We start from the raw sequence: 15692 nt of genomic DNA, 5'->3' as shown, positions 1-15692 counted from the left end.
CATACCTTGCTTTAAGGACATCTTTGCCACTTGTTCAAACCTTTGGTAGATAACTCAAGTCTAGAATTGCTTAGTTGCTTAATACTTGGTTTACCAAACCTTAAGGTAAATATTAAGTCATGCATGTTATTTATGAAAAGATGACTTAAAAAGTGAGAAGCGGACAGAAGCTAAGGATGTAGTTCTGTCTGCTAGTTTAATCTGGTTAAGGCCCGATTCGTTGTCTTAACCTTTGATCAAGTGAAAGACATCTGATCACTTACTGGGTATGGGACCAGTAAAGCCCAGTAGGTTAGTAAACCCTCTGATCGGGAATACTTCGTACCCGCGCTTGACGTGCTGGAGATTGGCAAGGGCGTAGCCTGAAACTCATATGGTGATCGAGCCAGACGTGGGGTCCCATGTGGGGGTGCGTCCCTGGGTCCGGGTAGTCTTATTCCCAATCATTGGATTTGCTAATCGAAAAGTCGTTACGTACGACCTGGACAGTCGTATATAACTGGTGATCAGGGTACTCTCCTGCAGGATGTAATATGATCCGGATCGCCGCAATTCTCGGTTATGAATGCACTTGATCACTATTGAGCATCGTAGCATAAATTCATCAATGCTATATCTTTCTACTAAGGTGTGGTGTATGACTTAACACCTTGTTGTTTGCAATAGTCTTTTATCATCACCTAGAATGGTTAGGTAATGACTTAACCCAAATAAAAGATAAAGCTAAGGTCTCACTTTTAGTAAGCTTTTTGGCAAAAATATATCAGCCAGTACACCGAAAAGCTATCATGTACTTCCAAGAAAAACTATTATATTGGTTAGTCGGGTAAGCCTTGCTGAGTACCTCGTACTCAGGGTTATCCTTTGTGGCTATTTTCAGAAGCACCGCAGGAGTCCACCGAGGAAGAAGCCCCGAAATCCTAGGGTATTGTTACGAGTCTCACAATACCCTTAGAAGAAGTCTCATAATGCTCATCTCCATCCGAACCGTTTATGTTTTAAGTCCTAGAACTCTTTCTAACACTGCACTATTAAGTTTGCTTCAAACTATGTCTTGTATTAACTCGTACCTCGTGTATGTATGTAAAAATGTAATATTTGTTGATGCTATCCCATCGTGGATACAATCCTGATGTATGGGTATGAGACACGACGTGGATCTTTCGAGGAGTCCTAGGGACACTCGATGGACAACCGGACTTATACTGTTTTAAGTGCGTTTCGGATAATTGCTGCGTCGGCAACAATTAGGCGCATTTAAACCAGTTTAAGTTGGATGGTTCCACCACATGATCTTGTGATGTACAATCATTCATGGTGAAGTAATAGATGTGTTCTTGTTCTTAGCGATCTAAGTATCTCCTTCTATGGTTTTATGCTCTTTTGGGTTTTCTTACTTTTCAATCTATGATTGATGATATATTGCTTAGGATGTTCATGTGATTGTGATGATTGGATTTGCATGCCTGATCTACCAATGAGTATAACGTATTCTTTTGATCGTGCCCTTAATCTACCTGTGCTGATAGAGGGGATCATGACAGGATCTTTCTTATGTAAGGTGGGGGTTTTTGGGAGCAGGACCGGAGGTGTAGATTTAAAGATGCTTTTTTACTAAGATCATATGTGTGTTGCTTTGCTATCCATGCTCAGAATTACAAAATATGCATATTCTAGGTTGCTCTATATTGGTTACCTCTGCTCTATCTGTTATCTATCTGTACATGCTTAGTAGATTAGATTTGAATCACTTATCAACACCAAGTTCATACTAACAATGCGAGTTGAAATAGATCTTGTGCTAGAAGTTCCACAGATTGAGAATCGTTGGGGGAGTACTTTGAGGGAAGAGCTACAACTGATCCGTGCACTTGCGGTTCATAACTTGGTGTGCTAACAACCATCAACAGGGAAACGGCTCGTGAAGAAGTCAGTTGCTACTCAGGATGTCCCACCCAAGATAATTACCTTTGTGGAAGGATAAGACCCTGATTATCATATCTTGTCAAAGGATGTATCCAATGACAACACCGTGTCTACTCAGGATGACACTAGTGGTTTGCAGGTACTCGAGCCAGTGATGGATGCGGAGAAAATAGTCGCCATTCACCAAGGAAATAATTGAAATTGAGGATGATCCAGAGCCTCCTGTTGTTGTCGAGGACAACTCATCTAGACACATGGTGGACCATGCTAGCGGAAGAACAACCCAAACAACAGAGGCGGTATCTAAGGTTGGCCAAGATCCTATTGTGGATGTGCAGGCTGCGCCAAAGGCACCATCTCCGATCATTAAGCCTCTGCGTCTAACAGGTGAACCCACGCTGAAGTTGAGGAGACCTTCAAGGTAATCCCTTTTACTCCTTTGAGTGCTTATTATAACTCATAGCATCTTTTGTTGCTCATGTTTGTGAAGTTTTATCTTGTATAGGAAATCCTCGGATGTACAGCTGTCGTGGCCTGGCTCCAAATCTATGACTGATGGGAGTAGCCTCTCAGCTCAAGACATTGCCCCGGTGCCACTAGCCCCCGAGCCTAAAGAACAACCTGTGGCGAAGTCATCCACCCCGAGCGCTACATCTGTTGTAGCAGCACTTATGCGGGAGGTCATATCATTTGCAACTGATGTGGTGGTGCCAGCCTCCGAGCCGCAAGTACCCGAGGAGATGGTAACTACTTCTAGTGTCATGGCTACTTCTGCAGCCCCTAAGCCAGGAGTAGAAATTGAAGCAGCGACAGCTCTCAAAGCCACGGCTACAAACATATCTTCCAAGCCAGGTTCATCAAGCGACGTTGCTGTAGTTCCACAGGAGGAGATGAATCCTAAAGCTGAAGTGGACCCCTTGGCGGCTGGGAAGATCTATCTGGAGGACATTCAACTCATCGATGATCCTCTACATCATCCCGAGATGGTGTCAGGCATCATGGAAATGCACCATCACCTGGGCAGTTATGCAGAGGTATGTTTCGTTTGTCTTGATTTGTTGTCAAATAGCTTGTAGCTGGTGCCCGTGCATTAACTCTAGTAGCAATTGGTGATGTAGGATCTTATCAAGCGCTCTTACCGCAATACGGCAATATTGGAATTAGACAAGGAGAAGCTTTTCATCTCCTGGTTAATGATGAAACATGACGGAGTCATTGCTGGTCTTCAAAATAAAATCCAGCAACTGAACGAAGAAAAGGATCACCTCGATGGCCGGAACAAGTCATTGAATCAGCGGGTTAAAGGTAATCTCTTTCCTTGTTGATGTTTGAGTACTGATTTCCCCTGTATCACTGACCATCTTGTGCATTGATGTGCTGGTCTTGAAAAATCATATCGTGATGTCCAGGGACAGGTTGATGATTGGAAAAGCGCACACTATCACTTGGCCGACCAGCATAATTAGTACTCGAATATGAAAAGCTGGAACATCATCTGGAGAAGAAGAAGAAGATGCTCGAGAATGCTGATGTCGATGTCAATGTCATGAAGACCATTGAAGAAGATTGTTGAAGCTGCCCAACCTATTTGCCAATATGATAGAGCCTCCAGTTGAAGGCGTGGAATACCCCCGGGTTCAACAATGAGTAACATTGAATAACTACGCTATCCGCTGCTATGATAAATGATTTGGCCAAGATTGATTCATCCTCTTTGTCTGATAATATTGCTGCCTCATAACTCATGAGAAATTTCCTAGGATCAGAGTGCCCTGAGAATTTCAGCAATGGACCTGGCCTATAAGTCTGAGGCCAAGGGGTTAGCTGGAGCTCTTGTGATAGCAGTGACTTTCTATCCCAGGTTCTGGTGTGCAATATTCTTACTTCTTGATTTGAAGGGATGACTCCAATTGATTGCTCACCGATGGAAAAGGGATGGTTTGCCATGCCCCCACCCTCAAACCTCCTAGGTTGTTCTGGGTTGTTTGCTGATCTGCCTGGACTGTCTTTCCGCATTCGAATTTGCGGAAGCACTTAGCTACAGTTGTTTTGCCCTCAACTCTTCTAATTCAGCTTGTAGTTTCTTCACTTCTTCTCTAGCTTGTTGCACTTGTTGGGCGGCATGCGCTGCCCTCTGCTGCGCTGCTACTTGCTCTGCTAGCCTCAGTTTTGCTTGATTTAGCTCTTCCGCCTCCTGCAATAACTTGGTCAATTAGATTTCCTCTAGTGTTAAGTTCATGACAACTCTCATTTCGTGATGGCTCCCAATTTATTTACCCCTAGCCTCCGTTACACTACAATAAGAGCAGGGGCACAAGCAGAAATTCATGCAGGCGGGTTGCTCCGTAACTTTATTTAGGAGGATATCTACTAAAAAAGGATATATACAGTTGCTGATTTGTGCTTAAGGTTAGATAATTTAACTGGTTTTAGACAATAATGCACTCCTTGATGGTAAGCAAGCTATAAGACTCTTATCAAACGCTCCAAATCAAATGATGATGAAATTGCAACTAAACATATAGAATATGATGACACCGACAATCCAAATAGTGCAAAAACTATATTTGGATTTCTGTTCAAAAGCCACTCTATTTATCATTCCAAAAACATGACCCTAACACACCGTGAAAAACATCTCCCTGTTGTGGCGGTAAAGGTTATTGTGGCAGATCAATGGAAAAATTCTACATAACCTCCCAACATATGGATGGTGGTTCACTTCATCCCCTAACCTACAAAACTGGAGTTTTTACACGTTAAACTAGAGAAAACCATTCATCTAACCCCCTAAGGTGGTTTTGCACCCTGGTTTTGATGACTTGGCATGCCACATGGGGCAGGGATGACACCTAAGCATTTTTGGCTCCACTTGTCGGTTCTTCGTAGACTCACAAATTATGCTGACAGTTATAGGATTTTTGGAGGGCCTTTTTGCAAAGATTTGGGAGCTCGTTCCCATGGCTAACGATGACTCTGGCTGAATGCTGTTGGCCTCAGCGTGGCTCCAGCAAGCCAGGTGCACCAAGATTGGTTTAGAGAGTAGAGAAGAAGGAGAGGAGGCCGTGGGTGTGCTCACTATTCACCAGGGTCAAGTAACGGACGGCGGCGATGGGCAGCATGGCAAAAGCTTGAATGGCAGAGGCGGGCGCGCTGCTCTGGCGATGAATCGGTGACGGAGTGGGACGGAGGATGTGCGTGGTGGCTCAGCGAAGCTCATGGCGATGACGCGTTGCTCTATCGGTGATCAATGGTGCCAAATTTTGTGGTAGAAATCAGCGCGGGTGAGGTCCTCTTCTTCTTCTGCCCCTTTCTCTCACATGGTTTCTTGCTTTGGCTTGCTGTCCATCCTTGAGCAGCTCAAGTTGTGCCCGTCCGCCTAGCCCGCGCAAGTAGTGCACCTCCACAGACGCCCGGTGGTGTGGGCAGCTTAGGCGGGGGCAGGCAGCTCTGTGTGGAAGGGGGCGTGGCAAACGACGGGCAGCGGAGTGTGAGGGAGCGGGGTGGACGAGGGCGGTGGTGCGGGAGAAGGTGGAGTGGAGGGCGAGTGATGGGGTGGCAGCACGAGTGGGTCAGGTGGACTACAGGAGGAGGTGGCATGGATGACGTGTGGCAGCGCGAGCAGGGGAGGGGAGATGGACGGTGGCGCGTTCTGGTCTTTCTGGAAGAGAGATGGAGTAAAACACTTACAGGTGGGCCCAAATGCTTCGGTGTTATTTTTATCCAACGTGGCATTGCCAACTCAGCGAAACTGGATTGCAAAACCACCTAAGGGGGTCAAATGAATGGTTTTCACAAGTTTAGGGTGTAAAACCCCAGTTTTGTAGGTTTGGGGGTGAAGTGAATCACCATGTATAGTTTGACGGGTTATGTAGACTTTCCCCCAGATCAATTGACCTTGTACGCAACTAGTCCTTGTTAATTTATAGTCTCAATGTAGCAGACCAAATGACACCATAAACTAGTCTTATGTTCGATGAATTTTCTTTGCACTAGCACCACATTTTGTTTTTGTTTTGGATTTGTCTTTGTGATGTTGTCGGCAACAATGATGGATTTTTCATGGACTCAATGATGAAATGTAATCCAAACTGAAAGTTGGAGTACATAATTTTGAAGCCTCCTTGATATGTTCAATTTGGAGTCCAGACAAAAAAAATAAGCTCGAAAAATCAAGAGGCCTGCTGACCTGAGGAGGAATTCCTATGGTTTCTTTCGGAGGGACACATAAGAGTCCTTTTCTCCCTTCATGTAAGGGATCAGGTCGTCGTCAAGGCGAACTCGCATTAAGATTGCAAGTATAGTACGCTAGAAGAAAGTCAATCCGCAACCAAGTGTTCACGTACACACCAAGAACACGTTGAACGAACGAAACGCACAAGTCCTACCAAAATCCATTAAAATGTGCAAGACACAAATAAGGCAAGTTCTGCATCTAACTGACAGTAGTTTGTAAACCTTACTAAACCTGGCCTAATGCATATGGCAGTAGTTCTTAACCACTAATTATTATCAAATCTACTAAAGAACTAATTATTTAATTACTTATAATTAACTAGCCCGACGTAGTCGAGCTCCACCGATCCCAGCCATAGCTTGCCGTCTTTCTCCGCGATGTCGCTGAGCGTGACACCCTTGGCTGCTGTCATCACCTCTAGCTCCGCGCCCTTGCTGTCGACCCGGACGCCGACGAGGTGCTCGGGAGCCGTCGCGTTGATCTTCTCCCTATTCAGAGCGAACCAGTAGCCTCCCCTGGTGTCTCGCCTGATGTTGTCCGCATACCCCGGTAGGTCAGCGAGGAGCTCGTAGCGGCCGGCCTTGGGCCCCCTGATCCAGTACCTGAACGCCTGGCACGACCCGTGTGTGCCACCACGACGTGCGTCCGGTCTGCGCTCAGGGCGACGCCATTCGGGTAAGGCAGGCCAGCTTTGAGCACGGTGACACGCCCAGCCCGCGCGTTGTACCTGAGCAGTCTCCCCGTCACGTCGCGGTGGATCATGATCTGTGTGTTGCGCGCGCGCGTGTAGGTGGTGCTGGAGTCGATGAAGTAGATGTCGCCGGTGACCTGGTCGACGTCGATGCCGTTGGTGAAGGTGAACGGCACGCCGTGGGCCTCAGCGGCGAGCACCTCGGCCTCGCCGCCGTTGGACCCAACCTTCATCAGCCCTAGGTACGCGTCGGCGATGTACAGATCGCCGGTCTTGGCGTAGAATTGCAGGCCGAGCGGCCGCCCGCAGATGCTCTCGACGTCTTCCTGCCGCCTCGCGGGCGCCGTGCAGATTGGTTTGTTCTTGTAGTTGGCGTTGTACGCGAACGTAGTCCAGGAGTTGGAGCTCCCGTCCCACCGGAGGATGCGGCCATCGGAGACGCCGGTGTAGGGCCCCTGGCCCCTGCGGTCGAAGGCGAGGCTCTCGGCGCCGGTGACGCCGTGGGGCAGCGGGATGTGCTCGAGGGCAAGGCTCTGTGTGGCGCTGCCGGGCTTCTGGATGCTCCAGGGTGTTGGCTTGGCCGCCTCGAGCTGCTTGGCATCCGCAGCACAAGACGACGGCAGGAGGATGCCGACGACAACGAGAAGGGCCATGGCGCGGTTGGGCGACATCTCGACACGGGAGTTTCCTCGACGGAGGATGTTGTTCGATAAATGACTAATACTAGCACGTATAAATAGGGCGTGATATGGTGGACGCACTCACGATACCTCAAGAGAGTCCAGGGGAAAGAAATTCGGTGGAGGGATCCAAAGCGCCCTCCGTGTATACCCCGACGCTGATGTCCGCAGCGTGATGTGTCCCAGGGATCCAAGGGCAGGACGGGCGCGGCTGCAGAGTCCAGACGCAGCGCGAGGACGCGGCTCTAGCCTCCACGCGACGAAGATCCCCGCTCGGCTCGGCTGCAGTGCACGACAAGGCTTCACATCCCCGCGGCCTCCTGCGCCGGCCCCCTTCATCTGCCTTTGCTTGGCTCTACCGAACTGGAGCGACGTCGGGAGAAATACTTGCCCTCGTGTTCGACGAGACCGAGCTCCTGCTCACCCTGCCGGCGCATGGAAATAAATGACGGCTGGAAGGTCGCGGCGCAGCACGAAAATGGGCTTCGACGTCAAGCTGAAGGTGGAGCAGACGACGTCATCCGCCAGAGCCCGAGAAGAAGACTTGCGTGCCCAAGTATCGTTTCCCTCCTCTATTAGTTGTCTTTATCCCTTCTCCGATCACTTGTCATCAGCGCAGCCTCTACTGGTGCCATGAATTCTACTTGATGCATTATGTTGCAGCTGAGCAGAATCATACGTTAACCTATCACTACCATAATCTTCAGTTTGCAGCAACATGTAGATTGAGCAAACAGGAAGTGATGTTGCCTTCCTGTTTGCAGGAAACTGAAGAAATGAGCATGTCAACTCTAGTTATATTTAGCATGCCAATAGCTGTGAAAAATATCCCACACCCCTGATGATATAATACATCATCTTTCTTCAACCTATAGATGATCTCAATGTGCCAATCATGTTACAAACCATCAATTTACAATCACAATTTGATCTGCCATCCATCAACAATTTGATCAATGAACAATGTTTGCACAATTCACAACAACAAAAACACAATTTCATCCTACCAGCCAGGATCAGACTGCTTTCGTTTTATCCAGTAACTAGGAGTGGAGGGATGTTCTCAGTCTGCTCTATGCACAACTTCTGCCGGACACCAGCAGCTTTCAGCTTCTCAGCAAGTTCTCTTCAGCTGAGTGCCCGTATCTCTCCTTTCACCTCCAGGCCCCAGCTGTGATTGCTGCGGGGAGGGAGTCGAGCCGAGCCGAGATTGTCGGCGAGGAGAGGAGCCGGGAATGCGTTCGAGACCCAGGGCGAGAACGTGATTCGTTGGATTGAGGCGTCCACCAGGTCCGATGGGACCAGATGCGTCGTGCATACCGAATGCACCCAATTTTCTTCGAGTCCAATGTTGTTAGGATCGGCAGTGGCGGAAGGAAAAAACGCCACCTATCAACTTGATTTTTTTTAAACGGGGCATTAAACCTCCAGTGTCAAGGACAAATACGTGTAGGAATGGTAATGAATCATGACCCTCATGCCTCATTCACAATCCAACTCAGCCCTGAGAGACCAAGTTGAGAAGTGCCTTGGTATATTTGTGATGAGTGATTGACTAGATGATTTGAAGCTTTACTGGTTGAGTCCATATTCCATATATGCTTGATTATGCTAACGGCTAACCGGAGGTTTATGTTGTGTGAGATGTGTTGTGGTATTTGAGTATACTGTATGTTGTGTGTTGTATCTCTTGACTTGTGATGTGCATGTGTAGGATGCGATGTGGCGGTCAACGGCATGAGGTGAAGGTCAAGCGCGAAAGGTTCATGCTGATGTACTAGGGCTGTGAAGGGTGGACACGAGTAGGCTTGGAGTGAGGGACCTGAGGAGTCTGGGCGGAGTCATGGGCGATCCACATGGTGCACGGAACAGCAAGAGTATACGGATGGGATGGAGACGGCATCGGTCAAGTCAAGCGGGACGGAGACGAGTCGAGTACGCAGCTCGGGAGCCGGGAGCAAAAGACTTGGAGGCTTCGGAGGCTTGGCGGAGGCCGGACACGCATCGACATCGGTGAGTCACGTCGGGTGCGGCGTGCAAGAAGGTTTGACCGGTTTGGCCTCAAAACTGGGGGTGAGTCACGCTAGGAGGGTGTGCGGTTTGGATGATTTGGGCCTCAAAACCACTGCGTAGGCAGGTTTGCCGGTTTGGGCCTCAAAACCGGGGGCGAGTTTAGTGCGGCCAGATGGCGTCGAGTCGGAGGACGCGTGGTACCATCGTGAAGCTTGCGTCGAGGCGAAGCGAAGTCGTGAAGGCGTCGGGTCCGTTCGATGAACGAAGAAAAAGTTGGATGACTTTACCCATAGGGGGTATTTGGGTTGTGTGCTTAATGTAAGAGCATTTTGGACATTTGCCAAATGCCTATATATGTATAGGAGGGCTGTTTGGGGCAGCCATCCCCCCTGGGCTAGTTAGTGGTAGGCTACTCATTTATTTTGTGAGAGTCTTTGGTAGAGGTGGAGAGGGAGAGAAGAGTGGATCTTTGTGTTGATCTTTTTGCCATCCAAGTTTTGTTTGTGCTTAGGATTGGCTTGTAACCGGATATGGTGGAGTAATCCAAGAATCAATTTCGTGCTCAATTGCTTCTCCTTCTCAAGATCTGAAATTTATCTTTCTCCCCATTTTTGGGTGAATTTTTAGATCTTACGATTGGCAGTGTTTTGAGGTGTTTTTCTTGGGGCAAATCGGTACTAGGACATGTGAAGAACACCTAGGATGATCCCCTAGCAAATCCATGTATGCGCACCTTGGATTTTGAGATTTCCCGAAAATCCTCTTCTCGTGCCCTTCTCCAAATTCATGGAATATTGTGACCAATTCGTGAGCTTTTTGACTTGAAACTTTGGGAACACCTCGGGAAAATCCTCTTCTTGTGCCCTTCTCCAAATTCATGGAATATTGTGACCAATTCGTGAGCTTTTCGACTTGAAACTTTGGGAACACCTTTGGAATATTGTTGTGAGGCTAGGTTCAAATTTCGTGATTTTTGGAGGTCATTTGGTCAAGTTTCGGATTTTTCTTCTCTCCTCACGAAGGCTGAAATCTGGGATTCCGGAATATTTCGGAAGTAATTCCGGAAATTTCCGCACCTTCGGAAGTTTCCGAAGGTTTCTCCGGAAATCTCCAAAAATCCGGAATTTTTCGAAGGTTTGGCCGGATTTTTCCGCACATAGGTGTTGTTTTTCAAAGTCCTTCTTCCGGTACTCATTTCGACTCTTTCTTACTTCCGTTATTCTCAAATTGGGTTCCTAACATCATTGTTAGGTCCATTAGCTCATGCATAGCTAAGTGGACTTGATTTTGCTAGAAGAGAGGATTGGGGGAGTTTAGTCGAAATTCTTGGAGAAAATTTGAAATGGCTTCCATTCACCCCCTCTAATCGCATTTCCGATCCTTCAAGCCCTATCTATTTTTAGCTCAAAATCATATATTATTATGACCCAGTTCTTATTGAACCCGATCTTTAAATTTGCTAGGCTAAATTAAAAATTCTTTACCACACCTAAATACGTGACAGCCGTCCAGTCCTGCCACGGGCGCCCGTGTCATCCTCAACCTCGAGTTCTTCTTTTTCTTTCTAATAAATTGGAGTGTATTTTTTTTTGTTAGATTTGGATACATTAACCAGACTTAACCGCGCACGAGAGCTTGTAGAGCGGTTTGTGCATCATTTCTTTATATCTCGTGACACTAAATGACGACCGTGGTGCTAGCTAATTAATTTGCAGCTGCTGATGGCAACGATCACACACAGTTTCCGATAATGTGTTGGTAGACCTTGCAGCACGAATTGCACTTATCCTGGCCATCCATCCCTTCTCGTGTACCATGTGATCTTATCCTTCGAGAGAATGTATTCCAGTTGTATTTGTTTTATTTGAATAGTATGCGTACCGGCAGCAAATAATCTTCGCAGGTGGACACGATGGAAAAGTACTAGGTGGAAGACACGATGGAAAAGTACTATGTGGGAAACCTTGAAAGGATATAAAGCAATGTAGATAGGTGGGAAAGGTGCACTCGTTATATGCTCTGTAGTCGGTACACTCATCTCCAATTAAAAAATAATCGGCACCACTCATTGCAAAATTAAAAAATAATCGTTACACATGACAATTTTAATTATACTGTACATTTATCCTTGTTTTTTTTAACCTATCTTGTTGTTAAGTATAGCATGTGATATACCATGAATCCACCACTTGTATAAATTAAGAAATCTCCTATACTTCGTTGTACCGGTGCCCATTGTTTTTGTACAGCTAGATTTGAAGCCCAAATATAATTGATACTAGTGATTTAATTTCCGCATGCCCATGCGCACGTGGAGTATTGTCGTTGTCAAGATCGGCGGATCAAGACTTAGACTAGTAAATTCTTTTATGCGCGTAAGCCTCAGGTGGTGGCATGGGAGACACGGGTTTAGACTGGTTCGGGCAAGGGAAGCCCTACGTCCAGTATCGAGGATGTTCGTGTTGCCCACGCGGGGTTCTGTAGTAGGGGGTTACAGATCGACGAGAGAGGGACTGGTCCCCAGTCTCTTCCGTGCTTGCGCTCTCAGGGAGAGTAGTGATGTGTTGTGGCTTGCGGGGGAGAAGAGGCCGATCCCCCCTCCGGCCCTGGATTCCTCCTTTTATATCGCAAGGGGGGGTGGCCGGAGTTACAGCTGGGATCAGGTGAAGAGGACCGTAAAGAGTAAAGCGTAGAATGGTAAAAAATACGGCAGGAAGGAGGAGCAAGTTCCTAGGCGCCCGACGCCTCCGCCGGCCCCTGGTGAACGCCGGCGTGCATGCCGGAGGGGGAGGCGGCCGCGTGCCAACTGTCGTTGCATCCTACAGATAGCTCCTTCGACACTCGTAGGCGTCGAGTCATGATGAAGGCGTTCCGTCGTTATCCTGGTGTCTGTTGGGGAGGACGGTGGATGCTATCGTTCAGACGACAGCTCCTAGAGAGAGGGCGTCACATCCTTGCTGCTGGGCGCGCGGGACCCAAGGGCGTGCGGGGCCCGAGGACAGGCCGGTCTCTCCTTCGCTCCGGCCGGCGCAGGCCATGAGTACCCTGCGGCGAATGGGTGCGAGCTGCCCGCACTGTAGCTTGTACAGTGTGGTCGTGCACGGGTACTTGCGACGGGTTGCGTGAGGAGTGCGGTCATCCCTTCCCTCCGCCAGGCCTGCGGCGCATTTATGGCGAGGCCGACGGGGGACCCACAGGATTTTGTCTGTCTTGCCCACCTGGACCGCATCCGAGGGGGATGCGTGCCCCGGGGGCCCTAGCGCGCCCGACCCCTCCGCTTGGGGTCGGACGAGGCGGAACTTCGTGGCGAGGGGTCGGGCGCCCCCGACCCCGGGGCCGCAGTCGGGCGAGGCGGAAGCCTTGTGGAGGGGGGTCGGGCGTTCCCGACCCTGGCGCCTTGGTCGGGCGAGGCGGAGTTTCGATTATGCTTAGGTGGGCTCGGGCCTCCGCGTTTGCTCTTTTAAGCAGTATTTTAGGGGTATTTCCCCCCAACAGTAGCCCCCGAGCCTGTGGTGGAGCAGAAGTGCTCCTCCGGAGGCTTCTTTCGCTGTTTCGCCATGGGCTCTGTTTTATGGCGCGCTTGTTTTATCCTAGCTTGGCCGGGGAGCCTGCGAATGGTGACCACACGCGTGGCCGCTAGTTGCGATGCTAGCCCCCGAGCTCCCGCGCGCTGCAGGAAACCGGTCGGGAGGCTAGGTCGACTTTTGATCGTTGTCCCTCAAGCGTCCGTTCGCTAGGATGGAGGGGTTGAGCCGGGCCACGTTATCCTCGTTGGACGAACCGTGGTGCTCGTTTGAGCTGCAAACGGGTAGGTTCGAGTGGAGTCCCGATCCCCGTTCAGGGGGGTCCGGCTCGGGCCAAGCTGGTGGCGCACTCCAATTTCCCGCCGGCCAGTTCATATAGTTCCCGGATTCGTTCGACCGGATCTGGGGGCTCGTTGCCTTTCCCTGTGGAAAAACCATGAACTTTATACCGGACGGTACTCAAACATGAGGTCGGGACGCCCTTGGCTTTCACTTGCCTGGGTGTTGGCCGCTAGCGGACCCGTCCCTTCTCACCCTTTGCTCGGGGGATGTCCTGAGGCAGCTGTCGAACCCGTGTTGGGCCAGCTTTCGAACCTCTGGACCGTAATGGGCCATAGGGGCGTTTTCAGCCCCATATCCCTTTCTTACCTCCTTGTGGGCCGTGGGCCGAAGCGAAGCGGTCGTTGCGTCCGGGCCGAACGTGGGGGCGTCGTGGGCGCGTCATCCGGGAAGTGGAGTTATGGGGAGCGTCGTCCCGCGAATCGAGGAGGATAGGATGTTTTTCGCGGCCGATTGTGCGCGCGGTTTTCGAAAAGGAAACGGGCGTGGTAGGGGCGTACCTGGCGCTGCATTTATGGCGGCCGGGGCGTCGATTTGGCTTCCCCGGTACCTTTCCTATAAAAACGGGAGCTCGCCGCGCCGGTTCCGCCTCCCTTCTGCATTCGAGCCTTCTCGCCTCCCAGCCTTACGCTCAGTCCATCCGCGCCTTGCTTCGTTTCCTTCGCTCCAAGCCGCACGCTCTTCTTCCCGTCTTCGTCGATCTCCTCCCTCCTCCAGCGATGGGTTCCTGGGGGGTCTCTCATTTCACCTCCTCGCGCGCCGAGGGCCTGGTGCGGAAGGGCCTTCTTTGCGAGAGGACGGCGGCGGGCGAGTGGGAGCTGCCGGGGCTGGAGCAAGTTCCGACGCCTCCCTCCGGCTACGTCGTCTCCTTCGCTCACTTCCATGAGCGGGGGTTCGCCTCTCCCCCGAGTCGCTTCTTCCGCGGGCTCCTCCACTACTATGGCCTCGAGCTCCAGCACCTCAACCCGAACAGGATCCAGCACATTGCGGCGTTTGTCGCACTGTGCGAGGGATTCCTGGGCATCGAGCCCCACTTCTCGCTGTGGAAATATTTTTTCACAGTGAGTTTGTACCAGAAGTCGGGGAAGGCCGGGAGCCAGCAGCGGTTGCCTCCGGTACCGATCGGGTGCGCCGGGATCCACCTTCGTCATACTCGCTCCAAGGAGTATATGACGATGAAGACCTCAGCGTCCCATAAGGGGTGGCACAATCAGTGGTTCTACGTGAAGAACTACCCGGACTCCCCCCTGCCGGCTTTCACCGGCCGTACCATCGACGTGGCGCCGGATGTATGGGCGTACGGGCCGGTGGAGAAGGAGAAGAAGCGATTCTTCAACCTGCTGCAGGCCATCGAGCGGCTGAAGAGGAACGGGCTCACCAGCGCCGGGGTCTTCGGAGCGTATCATGCCCGACGGGTGGTGCCGTTGATGCTCCGGATCCGACCGCTCGCCGCCATGACCCCCGACGCGCCGACCGAGGGCACCGTCTTGGCGACAGGCGCGCTTGCCGCCTCCGAGATCCGGCAACGGATTCGGGAGGCGCTGGAGGACAAGGACGTCGAGTACCCGATTCCCGGGCACCCGCCGATGCGCCCGGAGGTGGGCTTCCTAGACATGGTAAGGAGTTGGGGCATCGTCATCCTTTCTTTATATCCTGCGATCGTCGCTCTGACGCGGAGCTATTTTGCGTTTGCAGGGCCCACTAACCCGGGTTGCGGACTCGCTTCCGCCGGTGCCGGAAGATGCCAAACGGCAAACTCGCAATCGTCTCCTTGCCGAGGCGCAGAAGCGCTGCAAGGACAAGGAGACGGCGAAGAAGCGGAAGAAGGCCGCCAAGGAGTTCCAGCGGCGGCGGAGGGGGTCGGTCGTGTCCGACGACGACGACAACGACGATGATGAAGATGAAGAGGATGAAGATGAGGAAGGTGATGAAGAGGAGGAGCTGGTTCCCCCCCCGATCGGGCGCCCTTGTGATTCGGGAGGCGCCCCCGCGGACGGCCGCGGGAGGTGAAGCGGGGGAGGCGTTCGCCCGGGCTTCGGCTCCACCAGGCCCTGGGGCTGTGCCTCAGGGGCCAGCACAGCGCGTGCCCCAGGAGTTGGAGCGGGCCGCCCCCCAGGGGTCGGCGCAGGACGTCCCCCAGGAGCAGGTGCGGGACGCCCCCCAGGGGTCGGCGTAGGGCGTCCCCCAGGAGCGGGTGCGGGACGCCCCCAGGGGTCGGCGCAGGGCGTCCCCCAGGAGCGGGCGCGGGACGCTCCCCAAGGGTCGGCAAGGGGTGCCCCCCT

The 15692-nt window shown here is 51.2% G+C and overlaps 1 pseudogene; it reads right to left on the bottom strand.

The window, feature by feature from the left end:
- Window positions 1-6319: 6319 nt before the first annotated feature.
- LOC117850872 (protein STRICTOSIDINE SYNTHASE-LIKE 10-like) lies at window positions 6320-8190 on the bottom strand (annotated as a pseudogene).
- Between the last annotated feature and the right edge of the window lie 7502 nt (window positions 8191-15692).

This window comes from Setaria viridis, chromosome 3 (genome assembly GCF_005286985.2).
Source record: "Setaria viridis chromosome 3, Setaria_viridis_v4.0, whole genome shotgun sequence".
NCBI lineage: Eukaryota > Viridiplantae > Streptophyta > Magnoliopsida > Poales > Poaceae > Setaria > Setaria viridis.
Note: the sequence above shows the minus strand (reverse complement) of the source record. Positions and strands in the feature narration are given on the sequence as shown.